Source organism: Cryptomeria japonica, chromosome 10 (genome assembly GCF_030272615.1).
Source record: "Cryptomeria japonica chromosome 10, Sugi_1.0, whole genome shotgun sequence".
Lineage (NCBI taxonomy): Eukaryota > Viridiplantae > Streptophyta > Pinopsida > Cupressales > Cupressaceae > Cryptomeria > Cryptomeria japonica.
The window spans coordinates 721,143,766-721,156,994 of NC_081414.1; positions in this window are offsets into that span (position 1 = coordinate 721,143,766).

Genomic DNA, 13,229 nt, shown 5'->3' on the forward strand with positions numbered 1-13,229 from the left:
AAGACAACAAACTGGTTGGTACATCGATGATGACCGGTTGTAAATTGTCAAAAGAAGATGACTCGGCATTGGTGAATGAGAAGGATTATCGGTCAATGATTGGTAATTTACACTATGTAGTACACAGTAGATTGGACATAGCACATGCAGTGGGTATTGTTGTATGTTTCCAGAAAAGTCCAAGAGAATCCCACTTGGTAGCAGTCAAGCGTATTCTTAGATATCTGAAGGGAACTATAGATTATGGGTTGTGGTATCCATATAGTAATGATTTCAATCTCAAAGTGTTTATAGATGCCGATTGGGCTAGTAATGTGGATGACCGAAAAAACACAACCAGCGGTGATGGTGCATTCTTTCTTGATGGTAGACTAGTCTCATGGATGAGCAAAAAGCAGAGTTGTATCTCCCAGTCTACAACAGAAGAAGAATATGTAGCAGCATTTATGAACTGTACTCAGACAATTTGGATGAAGCATGTATTAAGTGGTTTCAAAGTCCTTGTATCTGAACTGGTGAGTATATTTTGTGACAAAACAAGTGCAATTAATATTTCCAAGAATCCGGTATTGCATGCTAGAACCAAGCATTTTGAGCTCAAGTATCATTTCTTGAGGGAGAAAGTTTAGAACAAAGAGGTTGCATTGGAACAGGTTTCTAGTAAGCAGCAGTTAGCAGATATATTCACCAATCCTCTACCGAAGACTACATTTATCTATTTAAGAGGTGAATTAGGGGTGTTGCCCCTTCAAGAGGTGAAATAAAAAGTATGTGCTCCACATTAGTCAGGTATTGCATTGTCAAATCTTTTTAGGATTGGTGTGTTGAAGGATGCTACTCCTTAGGGGGAGCAACATAGTAGATCATGGATGTTTGTGCCTCCACTTTGGCATTGTTGTCAAAGGGGTAGAAGATGTTAAGGAGAGAAGATATCTGTAGTTTTGAAGACATACTATGGAAAAGATTGGGGAGAAGATGTGAAGCGGAGAGATATCTTTGTATATTACCATCAATGCCAAAGGGGGAGATTGTTGGCAAATGTGCAGAGTTGGCTAACATGATGATATTGTATGTTGTCATTGATGTCAATATGAAGAAGTATGAACCAGTATATTGAAGAAAGCAAACTGGTGAGTGAACCGATATGTTGGAATGTGAACTGGTATATGCAAATTTTTTATCGGGGTTTCATTTGATATGACTATCGTTTGGTAGTCTCAACTTCAGAGTTTCTGGTTGATGCATTCCAAGTCTGTGTGATTCGATCGACGACATCTTGTGATGGGTTAGCATTGTAATGAAGATCAGATCATATTTCCACGTCAGTCTTGTGCGCGTGAGGGATTTCCTTGAGGATCTTGCATGAAGAAGATTGATTCTATCTACCTCTGGAATTTGCGAAGTCTCAGTAAATGGTAGAGAGCGCATGTTGGGTTATCAACTTCCAGAAGCGGCAAAGAATGAGTGATGGAGAACATCTTGAGATGTGTTCAAGATTGTTTCACCCTATGCAATTTGACTGAACAATCAGGACTGGACCGACTGTATTGTTAACCTAGATGCTTAGGGTTTTAGGTTTTGGCTACCGACCTAATTGTTGTCTATAAGGTCGATGATGATTTGCATTGTGAAGTTGTTGACAAATGTTGTGTATGTATCCAAGTGAAGAGATACTTGATTCTTGCCAAACCGGTGCAGTGAGTAGAGATCTGCAGAGTGTGATTGCAGAAGTATAGGAACTAAAGTGGATCTGATTTGGCATTAAGTGTTGTTATCAAATCAGTGTATTACTTGTTGAATTCTAACCCTTTCAGTAGTTGGAAAAGCCCTTAACCGGGTAGCTTTAACAGGCTTTGTGTAAATCCTTTTACAGTGTGACTCAGAATCATTGAGTTCTTCAAATCCTCTTGCGAGGTAACCTTTAATAGGGTTATAACCTTTAACTGGGTATTTAGCCATCCCTTAAGCGGGTGATCCCTAGCAGGATTGGTTCCTAGAAGAACCTATTGTAAAGTCCTTAACCGGACTACGCTCCTAACATAGCGGACTTCAGAAGAGTTCAAAGAACAACTTGTGGGTATTCATCTCCACCGTGGTTTTTCCCAGTTGGGTTTCCACATGAAAAATCAGTGTGTTATGTGATATCTTAGTGTTTTTTGTTAAAGTGGTAAAGCATGTTGATCCAATGGTCATTATATGTCTAATGATGTATTACTTCTCTAAGCATATGGGTGAAGTGGAAATGAGATATTAGGTTGTGTGAAGATCTAAGTGTTACCGGTTTATGTCTTTCACAGTCTCACTATGTTTTGTCGGTAGTGCCATGTTTTAGATCGGTGATACTATTTACCAGTTAGTGCAGTCTTTAAAGTTCAAGTTGGTAAATTATTTTTTGTCTATACTGATTCACCCCCCCTCTCGGTATTTGTTGAGTATTTACTGTTCATCATTATTCATCAAGGTCATTATGAGAAATGCATGTTGTAGTCTAGGTTTGTCATAATCAATTACCTATTGAGACCCGAAGATACTTGATCAAAAAGTATCTGTTGATAGTCTAGGTGTGCATGAGTCGATGTACCTGTGTAGATAGAATAACTTGCTTGGCTTATAGAAAGACTTAGGATGGGAAGCATAGCCCCTCCTGTTAGAGATGGATGGTGATGAACATGGCTTGATTGGGTTTTGATGGGACACGATGAAGGGTATGTGATGTTGATGATCAAGATGGGGAGGGTGAGAGGTGGAGGATTCAATGTTAGATAGAAGGTATGGAGGACCTAGGATGGGAAATGATGCATGACATGCATTTATGATGATGACCTAGAGAGGTAGGTTGAGGGGGATGATTCAATGTTAGACAAAAGGTATGGAGGACCTAGGACTCATTCCTATGGGAGAAGATCAAAAAGAGAGTATGCATTGTCGTTACTATGTATGAATGATATGCAACTATATGAATTTATGGATGGATGGAATGCAACAGAATGCAATATATACAGATGAGATGAAATGACGTTCCATAGATTATTCATAGTGCTTATTTTCATCATCGGGAATGGTATTATCGTTCTTAGATGAGGTAGGAGGAACCAAGTTTGGAGCATTCACCTATAAGCAAGCATTTATAGACAAGGAAAAGAAAGTGACCCTCCATTCTAGTGCATGCGCAAATGGTCAAGGTATACACTGTAGTCAATAAGCGATAGTGATCCATGACTAGATTTTGTATATGATCATGTAGCTTAGTGAACTTCCCACATAGACACCATTAGTACATTCCCCATAACTTCATTGGAACAATCCATAGACAACAAACAAAACGATATTTAGGAACCATCTCGGCTACTCTAATCACTTGTGGATATCCTAAAGTAGTGTAGGAACCTGATATAAATGAATAAATAACTAACAAACCGTCCAAATACTTGATAGCTTAAACATAATTTTCTTGTCAAAGAAAATGTTACCATGTCTTTGTTTTGGTAAGGAAGGATGCATCCTTGTTAAGACAGTTGTGTATACCAGTTTTGGTTGATTGGTTGATTTGATAAGTGATCATTATGTGGGTAACTCAAAATGTTTATTCAGTGTCCTTTGCAATGTGTATGTGCAAACAATTTTATGTGTGTTTGCCATGTTTTTGATTGATTTTTGATGTTTTTGGATTTTGCGACTGTTTTTGAATGTTTTTGGTGTTTTCTGAGTTTTTACGAATATTTTTGGTATTTTCTGAGCCAATTGTGAATGAAGAACTCAATTAATCACAAGTAATGTAGAATCTACTTCCATAAATAGGTTAAGAGCATTGCCCCCAGTTTCAACTTCACCATGAAAAGCAGGATGCAAGATGCATGAAGTACTAACCCTGATTGCATATCAATAACAAGCCATGGTTTGAATGATGGATTAATTGGATGTGATCGCAACAAGGCTGAAAGACAATGGAGCCATAAATTTTATGAGTGGTGCCTATTTGCTAGGTTTTCACCATCGCACTTACCCAAGGTGCCATCGTAGTGGTTTTCACCGTTTGGATGCATGATTTTTCTTTACTATTTTGATTTTTTTTTTTGTATTTTCTTCGAGACATTTTTCTGAATGTTTTTTATATTTTCTGATATATTAGAGGAGCTTGATTCTTTGTACAAATTATGTCTAAAACCGTTTGAGGTGCATGCTATTGATCAGATCTATTAGCGGTTCCCCTTCTAAAGTTTCCAACTGATATGCCCTAGACCCAAATACAACAATGATAACATATGGACCTAGCCAGTTTGATTCAAACTTGCCCTGATTTTCTTTGTGTGGTTGATTACAAGGATTATCTCTGAGAACAATATCACCTACCTCAAATATACAAGGTTTAACCTGATGATTATAGCTTCTTCTCATGCACTGTTGATAGGCTTTTAGGTGGTTGTATGAACCTTGTCGCCTTTCATCAAGTAGTTCCAAGTCTTGAAGATGTGAGAGTCAGTATGATTCATCATCTATCAGATTGTGTAAGGAAACCTGTAGAGATGGTATCTCAACCTCAATAGGAAGGATTGCTTCTGCTCCATAGACCAATGAGTAGGGAGTTGCGCCTGTAGGGGTTCGAATGCTAGTTCGATACACCCATAGTGTTGGATTTAATTGAATGTGCCAATCACAACCAACATCATTGATTGTCTTCTTGAGGATTCTCAATATGTTCTTGTTTGATGCCTCAGCCTGACCATTGCCTTGTGGGTAATAGGGAGTGGAAATGAGGTGTTGGATGTGAAACTTCTCACAGAGATCGCAGACATCTTGATTTGTGAAAGGAAGTATGTTATTTGTGATGATGGACATGGGTACACCATGCCGAAAAATGATGTAATTAAGGATGAATGAGGCGATTTTCTTGCCAGTGACTTGGGTAAGTGGAACAACTTCGATCCACTTTGTGAAGTATTCGGTGGTGGTAATGATAAATTTATGACCATTGGATGAAGATGGATGGTTTTTAACAACAAGGTCAAGTCCCCATTGACAAAGGGGACATGGTGTTGTGATTGGTTGTGATTCCTATGCTGGTGCCGATAGTTATGATACTTAATATAAGTATAGATCTAATAGCCAACAAGATGAGAGGGGGAGGTGGTGAATCATACAAACTTAATCTTCCATAAAAACATCAGATTCAACCTCAGTAACATATATTTCAGTAATATAACCAAAATTGTTAAACATGCAAACTCAAAAGCATATGAACATCATAAACCTCATAACACTAGATTTAATGTGGAAACCCAAATAGGGAAAAACCACTATGGGATTTCAGACCCACTAAGAAATATACTCTTTTAGAGTATGCTCGGTTAAAAGCAAATACTGTTAAAGATTACAAACACATTGCTAGATGTGACCCGGTTAAGGGATTTCCCTAAGATCTGTTAGGATCTTCACTTTGTTAGAAGTGACCTTGTTAAAGGATTTCAAACACTCAATCAGAATGTCACCTTGCTAGAGGGTTTACATATAAGACTGTTAAGTCCACTCGGTTAAGAGATTTTCTGTCACTTTCAAAAAATAACAGTAATAAAATCTATCTGCAACTTCACACCTAAAATGCTAAAGCAAATTCTTATTTATTCAATACAATCTAAACATAGAACTAATCTTGTCTATCTGTTGGGCTTCTATACTCTATTATTCTAACAAGTCTTCAAGCTTCTGTTCTCAATAATCACTATGTAGCATCCCTGTGCATACACTTGCCCGCATACATTGTTTATCAACAGTTTCCTATTTATAAACAATTAGGTAACCGCTTAATCTCCTTGATCACATTTCCCATGATCAATCAAAGCCTTCAGATCTTCAATCTTGTCCAGGTTCAATGCATCTTTTGATCTGAAAATGTTTTACCCCACCTCGGAACTTGCATAATAGTCTTGGAACTTGTGCCAGGGTAATGCAGTTCAATCTGAGCTGTAGATCTTCATGCCAACCTTTCATTGCCTTAGATTCATTAACAAACTTCATTCACGGCTTACCAATCATTTAATCCACTCCAGCTCATCAGCTTCCTTCATTAAATACCACATGTAAACATTTAATGCATTCTGTTATAGCTCGGTTACAACTCAGTAACAAATCGGTGAATACTAAACTTCAGTCGGTAGACATTCCGCCTTCATTAACCGATAGTGATAACCTTAGGGTTTACCGACTAGGTTCCTTAGGGTTTACCGACTAGGTTCTTTGCTTGATAACATAGTATAGTATTAACCTTTACATTTACAACATATGTTTGATGTAAAAACAATCTAAACATCATGATCTCATCATTGTCTGACTCGGTAGTAGTTGCCCATTGAATACCTTATTCATCATATTCTTTCCTGTGTCTTTTACCGACATCTTTATAATCTTCATATCATACTTCTCAAGATATGGCAACATCATACTGAATTAGAAAATCAATTTCTTGACATCAATGACAAAATAATAATATCAAGACAGTAAAACATCTTTAATCAGTTATATCCATAATCATCAAAAACCTTCTCAATATCCTTATGAAATGCCAACAATCTTTTATTGTCTGTTATAATGCAATATTGCCAATAGGTGCATGCATTGGGTCTCCATGAACTTGGCACTTCTTGCATTTTCTGACAAAGTAGTAGGAGTCTTTTTCCATGGATGGCCAATAGTATCTAGCGCACATGATTTTCTTTGCTAAGGATGGATCGCTTGAGTGAGCCACACAAATGCCTTCATGTACCTCTTCCAAGGCCTTTTTTTATCTCGTCTTGTTTCAGACATCGAAGGAGAGTACCATCAAGACTTCATTGGTATAGGGTTTCAACAATGATGGTGTATCAAGTGGTTTGGCAGATGAAGGTTTTGCGTTGGTTATTGGATTGGTTAGGAGGAAGTGTGTGATCGCAGAGATAAGTGAAGAACTTACTGTACCATTGGGATTCAGAACCGACTAGGTGACATATCATTTCAGTTTCAGGGATATCATAAGTGGGGATCCAAAGTTGTTCTACCAAGAACTCATAGCGTCTGGAATTTTGCAGAAGATCCATGAGAGATGCAATTGTAGTCATTGCATCAGCAGCTCGATTCTGATCTCTAAGTACTTGCTCAAAAGGGATAGTTGTAAATGATTATTTGTAACTACCCACCATCCTTTTATATGGCATGAGATTTTCATCCTTAGTTTGATACTGATCAGTGACTTGTCGGATGACTAGCTATGAATCTCCATATACCTATAGCTCTTTTAGATACCATTGTATAGCCAATCTGAGTCCTGTGATCAAGGCCTCATATTCTACTATATTATTGGTGCATGGGAAAGTGAGCCTGTATGACTTTGGGATGTTGTCACCTTGAGGTGTAATGAAAATAATACCTTCCCCCGAGGCATGTCTAGTATATGAGTCATCAAAGTAGAGCTTCCACGATTGTTCTGTTGTGATCGTGAATTTCTCTTCGTCTAGAAAATTGAAAACAAGAGGATGGTCACCTGTGAGGGGTACATCAGCCAATTGATCTATAATAACTTGCCCCTTGATAGCCTTGCGGTCCACATACTCTATATCAAATTCACTCAAGATAATAACCCATTTGGCCAAACAGCTTGTTAATGCTACCTTATTGAGTAGGTATTTGAGTGGATCAATTTTAGCAATCAGTTGTACCTTGTGTGTCAACATGCAGTGTCTTAGTTTGGTGGCTGCCAAGATAACTGCTAGGCAAGCTCGCTCAATAGGTGTGTAATTGAGTTTATATCCTACCAATGTGCGAGAGATATAGTATACAACACATTCTTTTCCTTCTGCATTGTGTTGTGCCAGTAGTACTCCTAATGTTGTATTTGTAGCTGAAATATATAGCAATAGAGGTCTACTTGGATCTGGTGGGATCAACAACAGTGTATTCATCAGGTAATCTTTAAGCATTTGGAATGTCTGTTGGCACTTTGTATCCCATTGAAAGTGGATATTCTTGTGTAATAGATGCATGAAGGGATGACACTTATCAACCAATTGTGCAATGAATCTCCGAATTGATAGTAGCCGCCCTTTTAGTGTCCTTAATTAACTGATGTTCTTAGGAGGTGACATGTCCATGATTGCTTTGACTTTCACCAAATCTACTTCAATGCCCTTGCTTGAGACCATGTATCCTAGGAGCTTCCTGGAGGTTACTCCAAAGACAAATTTCTTTGGATTAAGTCGTATATGATCTTGCTCTAATCTGTCAAAGATTTGATCTAGTATTTCTAGATGACCTTCTCTTGTTAATGATTTAGCTAGTAAATCATTGACATAATCTTCCATTATAGTGTGCATCAGGTCATGAAAGATGGTAGTCATAGCTCTTTGATAGGTTGCCCCTGCATTTTTCAGACCAAATGACATCACATTCCAACAGTACATTCCCCATGGGCATGTGAAAGCATTTTTATGTTGATCCTCTGGAGAAATCTTGATCTGGTTGTACCCTGAAAATCCATCCATTAGAGAAAGCATTGTATGACCTGTTATGAGATCGACGATCATTTCGATGTTTGGTAAGGGGAAGTCATCCTTAGGGCATGCCTTGTTCAAATCTCTAAAGTTTGTACATATATGGATGCCCCCATCAGGCTTGCTGATAGGTACAATGTTAGAGATCCAATCAACATAATCGATTGGTCGGATGAAACCAACATCTAAGAGCTTTTTGAGTTATGCTTTGACAAGCACAACAATTTGTGGGTGCATCTTTCTGAGCTTTTATTTTACTAGTTTAGCTCCTTCTGCCATGGTGAGGTGATGCATGACTAAATTAGGATCTAAGCCAGGCATGTCCACATAAGACCATGCGAAGTTAATTTGATGCTTTTGGAAGAATTCCACAAATTTTGGTTGTTCCTTTGGAGTTAGTAGAGATGCCAAATGTATTTGGTGAGGAGTCTCAGGGGTCCCCACATTGAATTCTTTTGTTTCTTCGATTAGAATCACCATTCTGTCCTGATATGTACTAGAGGGGAGGATGTCAAACCTTTCATCTTCAACCACCTCAGAGAGGTTTTCACCTTTGGATACGCTCTTTATTTTTACTTTTTTGGGATCGTCAAGTGCCATTGAGTGGTTTTCACTAGAAGGTCCATGTTTTATTGTGATGTTTTTGTACCTGAAAGGTTTGGCATATGCCCCAAAGTACGCTGCACTATTAAGTTTGATGGCAAATCTAGCTTTATGATCCCCGCTTGGTATGTGATCCCGTATTGTTAAAAAGTTGATGAGTGCCTCATCGTTTTGGAAGTGATCAAGAAATGGGGAATTTGGTTGGTTCCAGTCAATGAGTTTGGGGTGGATGATGGGAATGACCTCATCGATTAAGTTGAATTCAAAGGAGGCGTTAGTGAGGGTTAATATAGATGAGTGAAATTCATCAATGGTACTCTCCTTATCAGGTTCTAGTGTCGGATTTGATGTAGGGCCTGTGTAAGGTGCTTCTTGCTCATGAACCCAAAAGGTTTTAATCCATGCCTCCCCGTAAGCTGGGATATCTTTATGAGGTGGGGGAGGTGATGTGTCTTTCTCGTCTAAAGTATTTAGATTCACTGTATCAAATTCTCACTCATGTGAGTCATTTTCTGAATCACTCTCTAACATCTAATTACTATACCAGTCTGGGATGTCTTTCATATTGAAGAGTGTATGCACTTTTATAGGTGGGATTGTTGGTGCTAGTAGGAGGATTATAGGAGTTTTTGATGTTGCTAGTGCCACTCCTGCTATTCTTAGTTTGGTAGGTGCGGTTGGTACAATTGCTGGGAGTATCGGTTTTGTTGATGTCACTACTGTTGGGAGTATCGGTGTTGTGGATACAGTTGGTATGACTTTTGTTACTGATGAGATTATTATTGTTGTAGATGTTATTGAGGGGATTATTGGTGTTGTTAATGCTAGTGGGATTATTGTTGCTGGTGATGTTGCTAATTGGATTGTCGACGCTGTTGGTACTGCTAGTGTGATTGATGTTTCTGATTTAATGACCAGTTTTGTTATTATAGTGGGGTTTGTTGGTGCCATAGAGATAATCAAGGAGGGCCTCCTTGGAGTAACTATTTGATACATGAGATTGTTGGTCTTACCTTTGAATATGAGTTTAGGAAGAGATTCCTTTTGAAAACCTAATCCAGTGTTATCTTTGGGTTTCAACTCAGGTTGCAAGGGCTCATGTCATCCTTGCTTGAAATGTGCCAAAGCACTCTGGCCATCATATCCTATTCTTTGCATGATAGTGAGGCCTTTGCCAAATTTATTAGTAGGAAGCTTAGCCTATGGGATTTCTGTGGTGATAGGGTCTTTGTAGATCCATTATGCTAGGTCCTCGTCTCTAGTTTCCTCTTCCTGACTTTTACCAGGGATGAACTGCGCCAAAGTGCATGCTGGGTTGGTCAGTGGTGGTTGAAGCAACTTTTGAGGCTTGCCATAAGTTCTAGGAGAACTGGGTAATTGCCCAACACAAAAGAGTTGGCTTAGATTATATTCCCTGGGACCTTCCTCAGCCATTTTTATTTTTAACTTCTCTTGCTTTGGTATAGGGGTGATTGAACTAGAAAGAGAGGGTGGACTAACATATGATGTGGAAGGGATAGCTTCTTGGTTGTTAAGTACAATGATCTCTGGTTGATGGTTAATATTGTTACAATATGCAAATGGATTTCCATCACCAAGGATTATCATTTCTACACCGTTATAGGGAAACTTGATACATTGATGATAGGTGGATGGAATGGCTTGCATGGCGTGTATCCAAGGTCTTCCTAACAACATATTATATGGCAGAGGAAGGTCTAGAACTTGGCAGATGATGTGCTTTACCACTGGGCCCACTCTGATAGGAAATACAACAACGCCTTTGGAAGAACGCTCTGCATCATCATAGGCCTTAATGGTTATCTTTTTGCTGGGATCCACTGATTCTATTGCATATCCCAATGTTGTGACCAACTGCAAGGTGCATATATTCAGGTCGACTCCATTATCAATCAAGACTCGCTTGATTCTGTGTTGGTTTACAAATCTTTCAATGTGAAGGGATTTGTTATGTGGTTGTTGGAATGAAGTGTTATCACTTTCAGAAAAAGTGAGGCATGGTAATGACTTGAGATTGCCAACCATGGCTTTGAATTGAACTGTGTTAAGGTTGGTAGGGACTGACGCTTCTTGGAGAGCTTGATCCAAGCTTGTTTTGTGTGAAGGGGATAAACGCAAAAGCTCTAATATGGATATGAGTGCAGGTGTTTTGTCCAATTGTTCCACAATATTATATTGCTTGGTTAAGGGTGTCGTTCCTTGTGGTGCAACTTGAATGGTACAACTTGTGTATAATTAGTTGTAGTATCTGCGTTTCACCCTGAGATGGAAGGACCCCTTTGATCATGTGATGGAAGCGGATTCTTGAACATTAGATCATCATTGGATGTTTTAGGGTCATGTCCTTTGATTTCAATTTCTCCTCTCTCAATAAGATCTTGAACAAAATCTTTCAGTCGATGGCAGTTGCTCATCTTATGCCCTTTTCCCTGGTGGAATTCACAATGTTCATTATCTCTCCACCATGGAGGTTTGACCTGTGGTTCATAGTTAGATGTTTTCGGTAAGGTTACAAGATTTGAAGAGACCAATTGACACAATATTGTTTCGATGGGTTCCCCTAAGGGTGTGTAAGTGCATTTTGGTTTATAGTTTTGTTGTCGTTGTCTTGGTTCTTCTTGTGGCACATTGCGACCTTGATTTTGTGAATGAGTGATGGTGTTGTTTTTAGGAGGGGTATTTTGTCTTGCAAACCTAACCACAGGTTGTGCAATTTTTACTTTTCGTGCATCCACTACCCCATCATTGACAACGTTCTTGTTATTGTTCCATAAATTAGGTTTATCACTATTATAATGGGGGCGAGGACCATCTTTTGGTTCATTGTAGATTTTGATAAGCCCCTTTTTGATAAGGGATCATTCACATTTTAATCCTTGAGTGATCATCTCTTCAAAAGAGTCAGTACCCTTCATGTCTAAATGGAATTCCATCTCATCATTCAAGTTGGAAATGAATATTTCCACTGGTTCTTGTTCAGGTAAATGAAGAGAACGTCTGCTAGACAGTTGCCTCCACCGTTGTAGGAAAGTTGAGAACAACTCCCCTGGTTTTTGTTTCATGTTGCATAGATTTGCCATGGTAACATCTCGTTCTATGTTATGTGAATAATGAGCGATGAACTTTTGGACTATTTCCTCGAATGTTCTAATGCCACCTCGTGATCGGGAAAACCATTGCATGGTTGTGCCTCCCAAACTCTGAGGAAAGAGGCTCATTAGATAGGTGTCCTCATAAGCCACCTCTAAACAAGTCGAGTGAAATTATCAGACATGATCTCTACGGTCTCCTTTGCCCCTATACTTTTCAAACTTAGGTTTTTTAAACCCTTGCGGAAAAGGTATCATATGCATGTTCCTATCAAAAGGATAGGGACAAATATTGTTAAGTGAAAACCGAGTAGTCTTCACACCACTATTGAGTTGTTGAGTGAGATTCTCGAATTGTTATCTCAACATGTCTATTTCTGAAGGAGGAGGTGGGGGATTCCCTTGATGATTAAGGTCATATCTATTAGAATTAATGACATTCCCAAGGACATTGAGAGGGGGGGTGAATCAGTGTCTAACCAGTTAACAAAATATTTATAGTTATTTAAAACTTTGCATCCCAAAACAGTGTACCAGTAAATAAGAATTAATGCAGCAAATAAGAATAACAAAGACATCATAGAAAACATACCATAACACAAGATATTTAACGAGGAAACCTGGTGTGGGAGATATCTCGATGGGATTTGTGACCCACAATATTTACTCACTGGCCAATGAATAAATACTACTTACAATGAGGGGCCTGCACATGCAGGGAGGCCAACTGCCTAGAGCACACTGCTCAATAAAGAGTCACACTGACTACAAAATAGATTATCAAATCCAATATAATGTATTGCTTCAAAAAAGAATCTCTCGCGCTAGGTTTAGTACTGGTTTAAGGTCAGTCAATAACCAAAACCTTCGCTGTCAACTATATCACCTTATACAAAATTGCCTTATTACACATTACAACTTTCTTCCATGTACCTCTATAAAAATGACCTATAAGATCTCATACATATATGAGTCTATTACAATGTACCATGTCATATTT